Genomic DNA, 18,482 nt, shown 5'->3' with positions numbered 1-18,482 from the left:
TTTGGCACTGGCTATCTGTCTATGTGTGTGTATGCAGGTGGCTGTGGGTGCGTCCATGCGTGCAACTTATCTTTATGATAATTGTTATTGTCTCTAGAGTATTTTGTGAAGTTATGGAGACTGAATGATGGTTTTGGCACTGTTTAAATATTCATTTAATGAAAGAATTAAAATTTTAAAGCAAAATTTTAAATTTAAATTCTTAAAAAAAACTAAGTTGAAGATTATAATGTAAACACTTTATTTGAGTAAGTGGAGATATTATTTTACTTCATAAATCACTTAACAGAATTGAAATATCATATTTCTTTCAGAAGATATGATATTTTCCCTGACCCTTGTAGTTAGAAATATATGTAGAAAATGTCTGTCAAACTCTGCACAAAATCACAGTATGATAGGGTTTATTAAATTCATCATAACTTCTGTTTTATATGTCTTAAAATTATGCGGTTTTCACCAACAAGTTCCAAATTGCTTACAGTTTCAGGAAAAAATTACTTTAAAAAAATAAGAAAAAATAAGTCCTATAATAGGACTGAGGTCACAATTAAATGCTTCCGGGTTCAGTACCCACGAATGAAGTCCCTTAGAAATAAAGGTACTTTAGTAAAAACTATACTATGCCTCTTAGAACTTGGTGTTTGTGTAAAAGTTTGGTGTTAAAATACTGTGGAGATATCAATCTAACAATTTCTGTGTCAAATTTTTATATAGTGCATTTATTTTTTGGTGCAAGGTGCTGTGTGAAAAGGCCTGTGTCTACCTCTACCCCTGACCCGGAAGTTTATTTGTGACATTGGTGACACATGCAGACGATTATCTCAAAAAAAAGGCCAACATGCTATGCTGAAATTTTGATATTTTACTCCCAAGATGTTGCTCTTGAACAGGTTGGATGGAAAGTTGGCTATCGGATATTGGGAATTTGTTATGAAATTAAATGTTACAATGAAACATATAGTAAAATTAATTGTGGTCTTAGTCCATTTCCCGCACTTTTGAAGTGGGCTCAGACATAATGGCGGCGACAGGAACACGTGTTGTTACAACAAGCCTACTGTCCCTACGTAGATCCTCGAGATATTCCGGACGGGGAGACTTCATTTTCGATTTTTTTTAAATCTCGTTCCTATATAAGATATCTTATTTAGTAACGAGACTTTAATTATATAAGATATCTTATATACTATATGAGATATCTTATATACGATATAAGATATCTTATATAGTATATAAGATATCTCATATGCTATATAAGATATCTTATATATTTTTTTGAAATACAGGATCGACATTGCTCCTTGAATAAATATTAAGTTGGCTTGCCATACAACAGTCCTGTTCACCGACTGTACAGTAAGCTTTCTCCGGAAGTTAACCGTCCCCTGATGTGGTCGTAACCTTCGGTAACTTTTGATGTAAGCGTTTCTCTTTAGCCGTTGAAGCCTACTCTTACTTCTTTTATTAGCGGTCGTTGCCTATAATCAATACTTTTACTTTTGAAATCAGTGACCTTATAAGGGGTCGTAATATATACTTGTTCCTTAAGAAAGTGTTGTCTGTAGAGGTAATAGCATATTCTACACATGTATTAAACACTACACATGTATGTATTCCACACTACACATGTATTCCACACTACACATGTATTCCACACTACACATGTATTATACACTACACATGTATTATACACTACACATGTATTATACACCACACAAGTATTATACACTACACATGTATTATACACTACACATGTATTATACACTACACATGTATTATACACTACACATGTATTATACACTACACATGTATTATACAATACACATGTATTATACACTACACATGTATTATACACTACACATGTATTATACACTACACATGTAAGAAAAAGGATTGAAGGACTGAAGTCCAATTCGATCGAATATTCTAATAACAAGACTCCAAGGACTCTCATTTGCTCAACTGTTGGCTTGAAATAATTTGTTTAATAACTTCGCGTTTTGGATTTAACTGAACTCAATTTTAACATACAGTTAAAAATACAAAATATTATCAAGATTGTAAAGTCTTTGCTCGGATTATCCCCTGTAGGCGTTTCGATAGTGACGCTCTACTCCATAAGGTATCCTAATCTGTACCGATGGGTTACTAGACTCCGGCGGTTATTAGTCTATAGACTGCACTCTGATTTCTCCGTAATGTCAATATCCCGGTTAATGAAGTCTACCTGAGCTCAGTATAATAAACAGACACGCTCGTGGAGTAATTTGCCTACATTGCTAAGGGTACGTGTTGTAAGATTTAGGATGTTTATCATTAGACAGTCAAACACTGATCTAATTTACACGTCGTTTACCCTCCTCTAGGCCCTCATTTTCTGTTGGTTCCTCTTATATAAAGGCAGACTACGTACTTTTTATATGTTATGATAAAAGTACAGTACAGTAAGGTTTAGGTTTATCGATATATATCTACTTAAAAACACGTTGCTCTAAAATCTCATGTTGTAATAAATGTCTAACTATCCCGGGTTTTTTGTTCATTTTTTACATGTAATTGTTTCAACCAATCAACAGATCAAATGAGTGTTCTGTAATAACACTTCTTACATTTGTTAACTCAATCCTATTTTGTAAGCTTGTGCCGTAAGGACTTCTAAAGTATCTTGTTTGTTTCTTTGGGTTTCATAGCGTATGTAATTATTGTCTACTATTGCACGTGGCTATCCGTCTCGTCTTAAATGTTGAACTCGTCTATCTTACAAATTGACAATGTTTTTGCCTATACCGTCGTTACAACCTAAGTGTTACGCAAATATATGTAAGCTCTGCATTTAGCTGATAGTGCTCGGAAGCTGCATTCGTTATTTTTTGGTATATCAAGCTACAGTTAAGTATATATCACTGAATGTTTCCGTTTTTGTAACCGTTTAAGATTTCTGGTTGGTTCCTACGTATCTGTGCAATAAAAAAAAAAAAAAAAAAAAAAAAAAAAAAAAAAAAAGAACATCCGGTTCCGGTTCCGTTTCCGGTTCATCTCATTTTCGAACGTACTTTTATACACAGTGAATGATAAAACAGGTTGTAAAATTAAATCAATGAAAATAGAAAAATTAATTAGGATAATACTTGGAATGATTTTTGAAAACACTCTTAGATACTTCTCCAGGTCAATAATATTTCTATTATACCAAAACCTGCTCAAATGATCGTGCTTAAATCAATTTGGAATTTATTTTTTCTTTGAATGTGTACATTGGCAACCATTTTATAACACTATATTTTCTCAGGGAAGCTGTCGACAAACCGTTTACGTTACCAGGTAGATGATCACTGTTTGGGCAGACTGGACTGTGTTCGTTTGTTATTGTGCTGTAAAAGTAGCCGTGTTTAGTAGGTATTGGCATCAGGTCTGTTTATATTGGTCGAGGGTCATTAAAAACCGAGTTGCGATGTAATGCGTAATGCGAAGAAGAGACGCTGAAGCATGGTAGGGATCGTAAATACACGTAGGAGTGAACGATCGACATTTGTATACCTTTCATAGTTAGGCACCAACACTATTTTCGCTTGGTTGACCACAGATCAAGTTGAATACATTATTTGCTTCTTCTACATCAATGTTAGCAGTCCAGATTTCTTTAAGGAAACATCTCTACCACGAAACATAAAAAGTGAATTAACTAATGTTATAAAGATATGGTGAAGCTTTAAGGAAAATGACAAATATCATGCAATATATCTGTATTTTAAACAGTTTTCCAAAAAGAATGTTCTAATTTAATGATCTATCTATCAAATAATATTGTGATAAACGATTATTTTACAGAACCTGTTAGGCTTTTTGATTCACCAGCCCTTGCAGAAGTTTACTAGTCTCGGGCAAGAACACTTTAGTTTCTTGTATATTTTACGTCATATTAGTTTGACACAACTACCCCGCTGACCTACAGTATGCTCCCTCCACTCCTACCTATATAAACAGTTTAACAATGTGTATAGCACTATTTCTATATATCAGTAGATTGTCGAGTGTTATCACACAAACTTTGTCCGTGTTTTAGCCCGCATAGTTATCGCCGAAATAAATCTCATATTGTACCGTTCCTACCTAGTACCAAACCCACCTAACATATGATAGGATTATTCCATAATATCGTTCGTAATTAAATTATTTACACAACTTCCACACTTATATGATATATTATGATTAATGTTACCGATATAATGGTCTAATTCCCGTCGCTGGGTACCTCGTGTGTTGATTTATTTGTAACTTGAAAACTTTTTACCCGGGAGTTTGATAGGTTTTTACCCGAGACCTTCAATTTTACCTGTGAGCTTGAACAGTTTACTTGTGAGCTTAATATTTTTGCACCTGAAACTTCATAAGTTTTTACCCTGGAGCTTGATAAGTAAAACAGAACGAATGATAAATGCTACCGATGTAATGATCTGATATCTGTTACATAACCACAACTAACACGATGATGGCGTAATATATTCTGTTTAATCTCAGTCACTTGAATGTTAAACATACGTAGGCTTGGTGATACATTGTGTTAAGCATGTATGTGAATCAGATAGTATTACCCGAACTACGTATAACAAAACTGCATGCATAACTGAACCATTATAATACATGACATCCTTCCCCTTAAGTAAAACATGAATTTGTTATTCATTTAATCAAGATAATTATTTGAAGTGTAAGTGTGATAAGCACTGATATAAAACTGGTAAATTATTTTTAACCGAGTCCGATGAACTTCTGTATCCTAACTCCTATACAGTCCTGTATTCCTAGACAGTCCTATCATGAACACTTAACATGAAATTGAACTTGGAAATTGTACTTTAACAGTCGATAAACACTATTTGTGTTTCGCATTAATCACTGGCACGTTAGAATATCAACACGTTTTGTAGCTTATTCAATTGGCACAGCGTAAAATAAACACGTTAAATTTCCATAAAGAATATCAGAATCAATCATTCTGTTTGAGCACGTGACATCCCGAGTTGGAAGGGGTGCGGTGGTTGGCAAATCAGACTTTAAACGTCTACCAAGAAACATTTGCGCCGGAGAAAGTTTAATTTCCTCAATAGCTGTGTTTCCAACAAGGCTTTGTATGGATCATTAGCTTTGCGAAGTAGATTCTTCACCGTTTGTACGCAGCGTTCGTCTTAACCGTTAGATTGTGGAAAATGGGGGCTTGATGTTTTTATGTTGGAATCCATACTGTTTTTCGAATTCCTTGAAATCCGAGCTTGCGAATTGCGGTCCATTGTCCGTAATTAATTTGTCCATAATTCCATATCTGGAACACTGACTCTTTAAATACTGGATAGTATTGTTACTGCTCATGTTGTCGAGTTTCGCCAGTACTAGCCATTTCGAGCAATTGTCAACGGATAAGAGGTAGTTTTGTCCCTTATACTCAAAAAGGTCTGCCGACACAATTGACCATGGCCTAGTAGGAATTTCTGTTTCAACCAGCGGTTCTTTGGGATTCCGGTTCGAGTGCTGTGCACAGATGGAACATTTCGAGTCTATATCTTCCACTTCAGAAGACATGCCTGGCAAGAATAATGTATCCCTGGCTCGTGAGTTGCATTTGCTGATTCCAAGATGCGAACTGTGTATGGTTTTCAACATTTCCGGTCGTAGGGTTCTAGGAACAACAAGTTTGTGGCCTTAAAATATCAAACCATCTATACATGATATCTCGTCGCGAATATCCCAGTATTGTCTAATACTCAATGATATTTGTTCCCTCCTTTCCGGCCAACCTTACCATAACCATTTTCTGTAGTTGCTGTAATTCCATATCATCAGCTGTAGCTTTGCAGAATTCTTGGAACTGTGTTGGCGACACGGGTAAGTACGACAACAAGTGTACCTCATTAACCGCAATATCCGGAACCAAGTTCTCGTCCAACTCTTTGAGAAAAGGACGACTTAATGTGTCCGCCAAGAACATCAATTTTCCGGGTTTGTAAGTGACGTCCAAGTCATATTTCTACAATGTCAGCAGTATCCTTTGTAGGCGAGTTGGAGCCTGATAGAGCGGTTTTTTAAATATTGTCTGCAATGGTTTGTGATCACTCTCCACGATCACATGCCTGCCGAGAACATACTGATGGAATTTCGTGCTACCGAACGCAATTGCCAATGCTTCCTTCTCTATTTTGGCATAACTTTGTTGACAAGTAGTCAATGCCCTCGAGGCAAACGCAATAGGCTGTCCTTCCTGGACTAACGCTGCACCCAGTCCCTTTGAGCTAGCATCTACTGTAAGTACAAATTCCTTAGTTTTGTCATAGTAACGCAGAACAACTGCTTTGGTAACGAGATCAGTCAGTGTTTCAAAACACGATGTGTGTTCCTCATCCCAGTGCCATGCTATGTCCTTTTGTAGCAGTTGACGTAATGGCGCAGATTTATCCGACAAACTAGGAAGAAACTTTCCCAAGTACTGCAGAAACCCGAGGAATGTCATTAGCTCCTCTTTACTGTAGGGCGGGTCCATTTTTTCTGTACTGCTCGTGCCTTTTCTGGGTCTGGTGTGACACCTTTATTGGAGAGTTCATGTCCAACGTAAGTTACGCTGTCCTTCCGAAATTGACACTTTTCCTTGCTCAGTGTCAGATTGTACTCGCGCACACGTTCGAGAACACGTGCAAGCCTTTCATCATTCTCGGCCATGTTGGCTCCCCAGATCAGTATATCGTCCACTATCGAATCACTTACCTTGATATTTTGTACCATTTCCGATATGGCCATCTGATATACTTCCGGCGTAGACTTTATTCCGACTGGGAGGCGGGTAAATCGATATCTCCCAAATGGACTATTAAATGTACACAACCTTGAACTTTCTTCATCAAGGCAGATTTGCCAAAACCCGGATGTGGCGTCAAGTTTCGAAAATATCTTGGCATCCGAAATTTCCAGAACTACATCTTCGACAGTTTTCATGGGTTAATGTTCACGAAGGATTGCTTTGTTTAGATCCCGTGGGTCTACACATACGCGTATCTTCCCATTGAGTTTTACTACAGTCACCATTGAGTTCACAAACGGCGTCGGGTCAGACTGCTGGACAATAACACCTTCTTTCTCCATGCGATCGAGCTCGGCTTTTACCTTGTCTTTTATCGGTAAAGGAATTTTACTTGGAGTATGAACGACAGGTTTAACAGTCTGATCCACTTGTATTTTGTGTATTCCTGGTAGGCATCCTAAACCTTCAAACACGTCAGAAAATTGTTCTAGATCAGCAGGAAGACATTTGTCCCTTTTTGCAGCTTTATCCACAGTGTTTACACGCTGAACTAGCTCCAATTCCTTGCACGACTTAGCTCCAATAATTGGTTTGACGTCGCGATCAACCACATGAAATGTTAAGTTCTTGACATTTTCCTTGTATTTGCACTTAAGGGCTGGCGTACCTTTCGGTTTGATGATGTGTCACGAATACGAACGGAAAGGTATCCCTGCTCCTGATTTCAGCTTGTGAACTGCATGAATCTTTTTTATCGTCTTTAGACTGATTACGTTGCACATAGCTCCCGTGTCTAACTGGAATAACAGCGATTTACCTTCCACTGCAACGTTTTCACACCATTCAGTTTCAACAGAGTTTATCTCCGTCTTCAAGTATCCAACATAAAACTCGTCATCTGAAGAGGTATTTTCACCATCTATCGCATGTACACTTTTCTTCGCTTTGCATAATTTTGCAAAGTGATTTTTTCCGTGGCATTTCATACAAGTTTTTCCAAAAGCTGGACAGTTTTCAGGTAAACCACTTCCGGTGTATGAATATCCACACCTTGAACAAGTATTTTCTTTCGCTTTCACTGGGCGTTTGAATTTGTTCAGTTTATTACGGTAAGTTTTACCGGCACCACTGTCTTTAAACTGATGCTGTTTGGCTTTGGCTAGTGCATTTATTTTCGCATCTTCCCCGGCCATTGACTTTGCCTGGACATGCGACAGTTCGTGTGTTCTTGCTATGTCGAGAGTTTTTACAAGTGTAAGATCGTTTCCAATGTTAATGAGTTTTTCTCTGATTTTCGAATTTCTCACACCGATAACAATCCGATCACGGACCATTTCATCCGACTTATCATAGTTACAATCTCTCACTGCAATTTGTAATTGCGTCGTGAACTGTTCAAATGTTTCATTTTCACCCTGTGTTTTACTGGGGAATTTATATCTGTTATAAATCACATTTGACCGTTGTTTCACATATTGTTCAAAACGTTCGTAATAATACTTAAGTTCTTTCTTTTGATCCTCTGTGAGGTTCCACGTTGTGAACATGTTTCTGCCCTTTTCTCCTGACCAGATCATTAGGTAGGCACATTTTTCGGGTTCTGTTTTCACCAACAGCGGTCCCGAGAACATACAATCCACGTGTTGCCTGAAACTTTTCCATGAAAATTCCATATCCTGGCTGTGCCAGTCCATCATCGGTGTTGAGCCCACAAGCGCTTCCATTTTGGATGCACAAATAGTTCTAGAACCTTTGTCCTATGTTTTCTTAAGACTGATGTCTCATATTTGCGTAGATTCAGACCGATTTTGACACCATGTTACATAACCACAACTAACACGATGATGGCGTAATATATTCTATTTAATCTCAGTCACTTGAATGTTTATCATACGTAGGCTTGGTGATACATTGTGTTAAGCATGTATGTGAATCAGATAGTATTACTTGAACTACGTATAACAAACTGCATGTATAACTGAACCATTTTAATACATGACAATATCTGCAGATTGATACATTTAATGTTTTTATTGTTATCCTCGGCTGTTTCCGTTAAAAGTTGACGTCATAATGATACCTAAAATGTTGTCCGATCCATTTGTAAATTTGTACAATAAAATATGGTTAAATTAAAACTACCTAAAATGAAGGTTTCCCAGTTCCACCGTGAACGACAGTGGAGTAGCCATCACTCAACACAGCGCTGAAACAGGCATAGCATTAGGAACCCTGTATACACCACTCAACCCCCGTGGGAGATTAACCTTGATGATACATTGTTGGCTTTGTGGCTCTTAAGAATCATCATTTATCCCAGCTCCCTTTTTTAGGAGATTAACCTTGATGATACATTGCTGGCTTTGTGGCTCTTAAGAATCATCATCTATCCCAGCTCTTTTATGATTTGCTTACCATTACCATAATTAGTAAACTTTCCGACTGTGCTGCTAGCCAGTGAACAAATAAAGCTTTGTCTATAATAAAACAGTTAGCCAGCAAGGACGGAAGACGTTGTGGAAACGTGATATTTAAACGTCACAACTGGCAGACTTCCTAATCATCTCAATGAACGACCTCTATGGAGGTTTGATGCTGGTGGTATTAGTCAGCTGATATTTCAGACAGAGGTTCACGTGAAATTCAATATTTATTTTCATCAATATTGGGACATATTTATAACAAATAAAGTTGTTTTCTGCGTTGTCTATCAATGGATAACAAAATATGAAGAATAACGTGTCTTCCACTTTAGAGGTGCAAGCTTGTGGACAGTGGGATTTTACATGTTATCTGCTGGAGAACCGAACTACTCGGTAGTGAAGCGGACGTAAAACCTATCAATCAATCAATCAATCTTCGCTTTAGAGAGCTGCAGTATAGCATTGTATCATAATTATACTCTTCCTAAAGCACACAGAGAGTGTTGCTGCGTCTTGATCATTTACCGGATATTGATTTTTTTTTAACTTTGCTTTATAATAAAAAAAAAATCAAAGTTAAATTAGATTGATCTCTTTTTCAGAACAGCTTGAAACTTAATGGACAATTTTAAACACCAAATCTTGTTTTTCACTGAAAATATTTGAGTTTTCAATTGCCATGCTGGTAGCTCTACCATAAAAAGGCTTGTTTTAAACTGTTTCTACTGATTAATTTCAAACATTGTACCTGACAAATACCACAACTGAGCAACAAAAGCGAAACCAGTGTTGCCCAGTTGTTGGACACTGAGCCTCTCTGAATGTTAAACAAGCGAGGACGCAATATTGTATATCTACCTTTTGTATGACGAAATCGTGACCTGATTTGTCTAAATAATATCACATGACTATTACGGATCAACCAGTGAGAGATGAAGGGCGATAACTCGTGGTTTATATCGATGGTTGCCAACATACCGAAGTGACGTTATCTTGGGTAGCGAACCGTACAATAATTAACGCGCCATTATCACGTGTTATCGTTTTAATTAGTACCAAGTAATGTTTATTTTACAAACGTCGTTACAGGTGTCAGAGTGAGCAGACGGGATCAGATTGTCAACACCCTCCAGCCATCAACTGGCCTTAATCATCTCCATACCTGTCAATTAGTAATATCACTCTGACCTGTAAATTGGGTGGTCGACCTTGTCGGGAGGATAGAGCACGTGCTTGTCACATCTCACATACCACTGACAAGGGGTTATCATGGACCTGCGTACTTTACGCACACATTGAAAATATTATTGCTTGATTATATTTATCTCAGCAGTTGGAAATCGATCAAAATTGTTTCAGTGTCCACTGGTAAGGTTTCTTTTGTTTATTGACAGATCTGATAATGACGTGAATGTCTATAATAGCTTCTTATGAAATCAGCAGATTAAAAATCGTTTATATAAAGCGCAGTTAATTATCTACAGAAGAGCGTAACTGAAGAATGTTTTATTTGTTTGGCTCTGTCCGGTAATAAAGAACTACAGGGTCTATCAATTATAACAATATGTTTTTTCATAATTGATTTTGCACACGCAATCTAAACGTTTACCTCCCCCGTAGTGTACAACTGATGAGCACTGGAGTAAACCTTTAATTTAGGGAACTTTTTTTGCGGGTGACACAGCCTTCCTCTCCCTCGTTTTTGGATGACACCTTCTCCCTCTCCCCTGTTTTGAGTTGATGCTATCCCTCTATCTCCCCTATGTTTGAGTGACGCCCCTCCCTCTCCAATGTTTTGGGATGATGTTTTCCCACTATCCCCCTATGTTTATGTGACGCCCCTCCCTCTCCAATGTTATGGGGTGATGCTATCCCCCTATCCCCCCTATGTTTGAGTGACGCCCCTCCCTCTCCAATGTTATGGGATGATGCTTTCCCCTATATCCCCCCACTGTTTGAGTGACGCCCCTCCCTCTCCAATGTTTTGGGGTGATGCTATTCCCCTATCCCCCTATGTTTTAGTGACGCCCCTCCCTCTCCAATGTTATGGGGTATTGCTATCCCCATACCCCCTATGTTTGAGTGACGCCCCTCCCTCTCCAATGTTTTTGGGTGATGCTATTTCCCTATCCCCCTATGTTTGAGTGACGCCCCTCCCTCTCCAATGTTATGGGGTGATGCTATCCCCATACCCCCCCCCNTCCTTCTTCTGCTCCTGTATATTGATGACGCCTCATGTGGTGATAATATCCCCCTATCCCCCCCCCTCTGTTTGAGTCACGCCCCTCCCTCTCCCATGTTTTGTGGTGATGATATCCCCTATCCCCTCTATGTTTGAGTGACGCCCCTCCCTCTACACTCCTTCTCCTCCTGTATTTTAATGACACGGCTCTTCTCTCCCCATTATTTAGGGCGATACCCATCTGTCTTCACTCCTTATTCTGTATTTTGATGACACGCCTCCTCCCTTACCCTCGTTTTCGGGTGACGCCCATCCTCTTCCCTTTTTAGGTGACGCCCATCTTTCTTCACTCCTTCTGTATTTTGATGACATCCAGCTTCTCTATTAGAGTGATGTATTGGTAGTCATGTGTCTTTTGAAGGCCATCGTTTTGTGTTTAAGGTCAGCCACTAATCGCTATCTTGATTGATTGAAAAAAACTCCTTGACTTATGATCGGATGGTAATTTGCATGAACTCTATATATTGGTGACGTCATACATCGATTACAGTACATACCTAATGATCTTACTGCTAAATGTTCCGTTTATTTGCGTAACAAGTGTATGGTCTGACCACAGAAAACGCTTGAAGTACATTGACAGTGACTTAAGATTGTTAATGCTATCAAAGTAATGACAATATTAATTGATTGAATATGTTTGTCTGCACGTCCCATTAAAGTACATTGTACATTAGCACTTTGTGCTCAATAAAAAAAATCCAGGAAAATTATTATAAATACAATTAAAATCAATTTGTAAAGAAATGTCACGAGGACATTGTTGTTCTTCATTACAGTAAAATCGTGAGTTTCTATAATCCGAGTTATGAGCCCCTTGTTTACGAGTGGGCAGACAGGTGGTAACGCAAACAGATAGGTGTAATTTGCGGTAAGACCTTGGATCAGAGACAAGTAATAACGAGAGGTTGATCACTGAGACTAACTATGGCTGATAAACAATTATTTCTTTTCGGTGTAGTTAGTTAACAAGTTTGGCAGGTGAGTTGTTAAAACTTCTCTTGGGTTATTTGTAACGAGCGCGCGAACACCTGTGAAGATTAGCGGTACATGTATATTTAGACTAATGAATGAAAACATATATTTGAATAATTATCTAAATCGCTCATTAAAAAGACGATAAGACGTTTTGTATAAGACGGATGTAATAAACACTCACCACATGTTCTTTTTGTTGGAAGACATGTAAACGTCTAGGACAGAGAAAAGCACATCCATTAAATTTGTATTCCTATTAAGAAATTTGTTCCGTATAAAACAGAAGTTAGAACTTAGTCCGTATCAATTTTTCAATAATCCTTCAAGACTGAGGCATGAAATAAATAAAATAAATAATAAAATAAGTAACTAAATAAAATTCTAATAACTTTTCGCAGTTAGTGTCTTGAATAGTTTTGAGAATGATGATAACGAGTTTATCAATGTCAAACCACTGTCTTACTCTCCTTCTCTCTCATCATCTTCTTTGGTAGACAGAGCTTCAATTATCATCCTGATTGTAAAAACATCAAAGAATCAATCAAGAAGGCACTGTCACTACCATACTCTCTATGTCCCCTCATAAGATAAGGACACTGCCCATACTCTAAGCGTATGTTGTCGATGGAAACATGCTTTAACTACTTCCGGTCTGTTTTTAAGTCCGTTTAGAGCAGGGGCGTTTTGACAGTTTTAGAAAGTTAGTTCCTGTCACATGCACTTTAATAATCGATATACATCATGCATTTCATTCTCGATCTTTGTAGTTATACTTATATATTTAGCCTGTTCACGAGAGAACAGAGGAATGGAGGTTCCCTGGGCTTTGGCGACATAAACGGTAAAACATCGTACATACCAGAGAATACTTCGTCGACAAGTACTAAATTTATAGATGTTTTGTTATCAGATTGTCTAACATACAGCCTTCCACTTACAAATATCATGCTCAAGATGGGATGTTTATAGCTCACATCTCGTTCGCAGACGAGACTGGCACCTCTTTGGCCGGTAGGGGGTGCTGATATCGAGTGCAACACCTTATAGCCCACTAGGGGGGCACTGATGTCAGCTCATACCGGTGTTAACATAATGGATTTCACGCGTTGAATACTTTTTCTATTATTTTAGATTTGACGTGTTTACGCCATGCTGACATAAATGTTCGTCATGCGAGTCATTTTATAGTAAAGTACCGATCGACATGCGTCACGTGATCTACTCGTGTAATTGGTATTATATGTGACGTTGCTGAAATAGTTTCCAGTAAAGATGTTTTAAGCCTTTAAGCAACATAGTTATTGACATCACAACTGATTACTGAAGTCATTGATATCACAGTTGATTATTGAAATGAGTCATTGATACACGACTCATTATTGACAAAAGTCATTGATACACGACTCATTATTGAAATGAGTCATTGATACACGACTCATTATTGACAAAAATCTTTAACAATATAGACAGATCGATTATACAGACACTTATGATTGGAAATCATAACTGGTTGAGTTGACACAACTCCTTGAAATTACAACAGGTTTTATTCACACAAGTAAATGATAACACAACTGATTTTATTTTCACGAATTGCCATCACAACTGTTTCTACTGAACCAACACGTAGTCGCAGAGGCGCTAACATACACCTGATTTAATTATAATCACGGAAAATATTTATTCAAGATCATTCTACAGTATATTTAGTTCTATAACGAGAGTGCTAGTAATATAAAATAAGGAAGCGCATTTTTCAAATTTTAGTCTGCCAATGCAGAAAGACAAATAAAGAAAACATTTAATGTACCATATGACCATTTCGTCCTTTAGGTCTCGTCAGTGTTACTAAAGGTCAAAACGATGATACATAAAATACATCGAATGGGGAAAAGGTACATATAGAACCAACTGTAACTATAAACATCGACATTAATGTAAATATATAATGGTATGTTAGTAAACAAGTATAGATCAAGACGGATATTTTTACAGATAACGTCTGTAGTGGAACCTTAGTATACGCCACATACAGTCCTATTCGACAGCCGCCATTAGCCGATTCTGCGATGTGTTTGACTTTTATCGATCAATTTATAATACGTTAATTAGTAATGTATACAGTAAACAGTTGACATTTTAAATACTGGGGTCGTTATACCATCCGTCATCATTGACTCCAGGGTAAGGAGGTTAATAAACACACACCGTGTGTAGGGCTTCTGTAGGGGAAAGGGGACCTGAGCTGTGCCGGACAGGGAATTATGAAAGAAAGAGCAAGGAGGCGAACCAGTGAATGCTAGTAAAGTATAAGCAGCAATGATCTACAGTACCATTAGGCGTGACACAAAGAGGCGTGTAATTTGTGTTATAAATACTGCGCAGTTAATGACATTTCCCTTTCAAGAGCCTCAGTCTTACTAAAATTCATTGTATTTTAAAACCTCTACCGGTAAATCATATTTTACACTCCAAATTGTCCAACTAATTACAAGCTCTCCCAAACGGTCACCGTTGTCCCTGATGTTAGTGCTGTGGTCACGTATCAAGTATCAAACAGACCTCCTGGTCTTTGTTTTGGACTCTGGGACTATTTCGTGTCAAAGGTCGCTTCCACTCGCTCCAACGGTCACGTACATTGAGAGAGGAGGTCGACCTACGCGGACCATTTCATCCCTCGTTAATCAACTAATTTATGCTCTGAAAGTTGAAAAGAAAATTTCTTTTAGTGTGAACCGCAATTACCAAGTATGGGGTACAACCGATTATTAAAATTTGCAACATTAGTTAGGAATGACATAGAATGTTCGGAATTTTAACAGAAATTGCACGGCGTGTATCATGCACACAATTCAATAAAATGACAAATTCTGATATGAGGTCTTGACTATTCTAGTGTAAACTTTAGAATATTTCTGATAATTTGTCGACTATTTCAGCGATTTCTAAATGAGACACTATCAGGAGCCATGCTTTCTCTCACACTTAACAGCCTCCGATTTTGGTTGAGGAAAGGATCATTCTGGATCTAACTGAATAAAGACAGCTGTAACACGCCTATATTCTGGAGATGCCAACACTTCACAGTATGATCGCGTCATCAAACAAGGCCGTCATCACTCCATATGGAAGCAGGATAGCGTTATAATTAGCACATATGTACAAAAAATGGCAGCACAATTTTGTGTGTGTGTGGCGGGGGGGGNATGCTAAGTTCACCTTTAAAACGTGAATTAACCTATAAAAGGTTAATTAACTGCCATCTTATAAAGTTTGGGATTGGGAAAAGTTTTCAAAAACTTACTGAGGCAATTTACTGATAACAATAACCTACAGCTATATACGCTGAACCTATGCACACACCACATATACATGTCTATTCAGGTATACGTAGAATGTTACGAGGAAGAAAAGTGAAGATAAAGGGGAAAGATTGGGAACAGGGAAACCACCTTATTCCAGTACAAGCTGTCACACCGATACAATATCCTCATCCAAGTTTCTGTATAATGTTAAAATAGTTAAAACCTGGTATAATCTGTTCTGCTGCTGTAAAAAGATGAGCTCTGATATCTGAATAAAAATCGCATACAATCAGAAAATGGCATTCGTCTTCAGTACAGTTTAAATTACAAAATGTACAAAGTCTATCTTCTGTGAGTACTTTAGGGCGAGAATACCGACCAGTATCAAGCTTTAACTTACCACTGCGAAACTTAGCTAACTCCTGTCTATACATGAAATCCATAATACTCGAGGCATACGTTTCCGCGTAACTACTAGTTTTGTACAATCTGTATGTTCTCAACTTATTGCCGTTATCATTATGTAAATTTCTAAGCCACTCTCCATTATCCAGACTAGTAAAATGATATTTAACTAATTTCACACATTGCTTTACCGAGTTTAATGGTGTAAGTAAATGTTCCAAATTATTATTTCTCGACAGTTTGATAACTCTGTCCTCCCAACTGCGACTGACAGTAAGAGACCAGTTGTGGATTTTTTCAGTAATCTATCATTTTCAGTGAATTTCAAATTTAACCACAGTCTACACATTTCAACCTTTTGGTAAACTTCACAGGAGCTCCATCCAAGGTCACCTCGCGCGGAGATATTGGAGCCATTTTTCCCTGTTCATAAACAGAATCTGCAGGCGCGGTTTTTGGACAGATAATAAGTATTTAGAATAGAACAGGTTCCGTAGAATAGAACAGGTTCCACAAGTGACGTGTAGAGTTGTTTGAAGACTGCAAGCGACCGCCCTCCCGCGAATTTGGATTTAGTCATTATTGTTTATAATAGAGACCAGCATTTAAAATACCACATTCAAACAGGGTAAAATGTCGTCAACAGTATAGAGGTACTCAGTAAGTGACTATATGTCGACCATAAACAGATTCTCATTTAGTCGCTTGATTGTTAAGTTTGGTATTGTACAAGGTTTTGCTGCATGCTGTAACATTTAGAATTTATAGGACAGATTAGAAAAATATATATTAATATTGTCAAATTTGGAAAAGAATAGTTTTCAATCCCAAATAAATACCCTATCACACTTTCCAACAAAATGAACCTGATTGCTTTTTGTTTAATTTAATTAGATTTCAATGTTACTCTTGTCTGCGACTTCCAATAAAAACAGTTGTTTATGTTAGTATTGCTGCAAAACTATTTATTAACATTTGAAAAGTGATGCTTCACAAGATTTCATCAGACATATAACATAATCCAATTACCATTTTTAAGATTCCTCCGATAAAGACAACTTTGAAAAGGGAAGCAGTGTGAATTATTAACTAGTTAATTATCCCATTTAAAGCGTTGCGGTTGGATGTAAGATGATGATACTGTGTAAAAGACTTATAAAAGTAATGACCAAAGAGTTGTGAAACATATCTCAATCAGGTGAGAAAATCATTGTATCGCTGATATTAGATTCGGTGGTACCGACGACGGCACGGAGGTGAGTTTTATGTTTACCGACTGAGAGCGATGGAATCTCGTGTGCTGGAGACCTTGGATGTCACGTCACGCTAGGCATACGTGACAATTTGTGTTAAAGCAGATCAAAACCACGAGGCTATACTTTACTCAGTAACGAGTTATTTATTTAGGATAGAGATATATTTTTGCCCTGTATTGTTGTATGATTTAATAGTATTTTATGTCTAGATATCACAATACATCATGGTTGTTACGTAACTATAGTCTCTGTTTTTAAGAAGTAGGGAAATAATGACACGAACAACTTATTACTTTTATCAGTTTTAATAAGGGAACCACACACATAGTTTACTAGACAGCATGATATTTCCGCGGTTTGGTTTGGTTTTATTTTGTTTAACGACCTATTAACAGCTAAGGTTATTTAAGGACGTGTCTCCATGTGTATTGTGTAAGCGTGCATGTGTGCCGGAGACAGGGCATGTTGGTGTGTTTGCCTCCTTGTGAAAGCGCGGATCTGATGCCGACTTTATAGTGCTATCTCACTGAAATACCATGCTGAAGGCACCCAGTACAGCATTCTGCCCGGTCTCATTATACTGGCAATGGGTGAACCAGCTGTTGACATTCCCCCAAATGCTGAACGTTAAGCAGGGTATTACAACTACCATGTTAAGGACTTTGGTATTGTCTCCCTCACCTGGGCAAACGTTCAACATTAATACCAAAAGTGAGATATTGCTAAGCATGGCACTAGGAAACAAAAGATAGCTAGAAGTAGAAAGAAATAGAAATATTCTAAATATTGTAACGGGTGCAATGGGCGCGTTTGTGTCCCCTTATAGAGGTTACAAACGCAAATCCCTAATTCTGCAGGGGGTTCACTCATTAGTCGCCTCCTACGATACATGCCGTGTGGTATAGCTGGTGTATTCTTTTCTCGATCTCCGGCCCACGGGGATAATAGTTTCGCGATTTTGCAGGTCAAAAATGACAAGCGTTCAAATCAGCCGCTATAATAAACTTCATAAACAAAATGTCGACATGTAGTTCCTGCAAATGTCGAGATCGCGGAATCATAATCCCTGTAAATATAATTTTC

Source organism: Mizuhopecten yessoensis, unplaced genomic scaffold (genome assembly GCF_002113885.1).
Source record: "Mizuhopecten yessoensis strain PY_sf001 unplaced genomic scaffold, ASM211388v2 scaffold11077, whole genome shotgun sequence".
In the NCBI taxonomy this organism is placed as follows: Eukaryota; Metazoa; Mollusca; class Bivalvia; order Pectinida; family Pectinidae; genus Mizuhopecten; species Mizuhopecten yessoensis.
The sequence above is the reverse complement of the archived record's forward strand: the minus strand, read 5'-3'. Positions refer to the sequence as shown.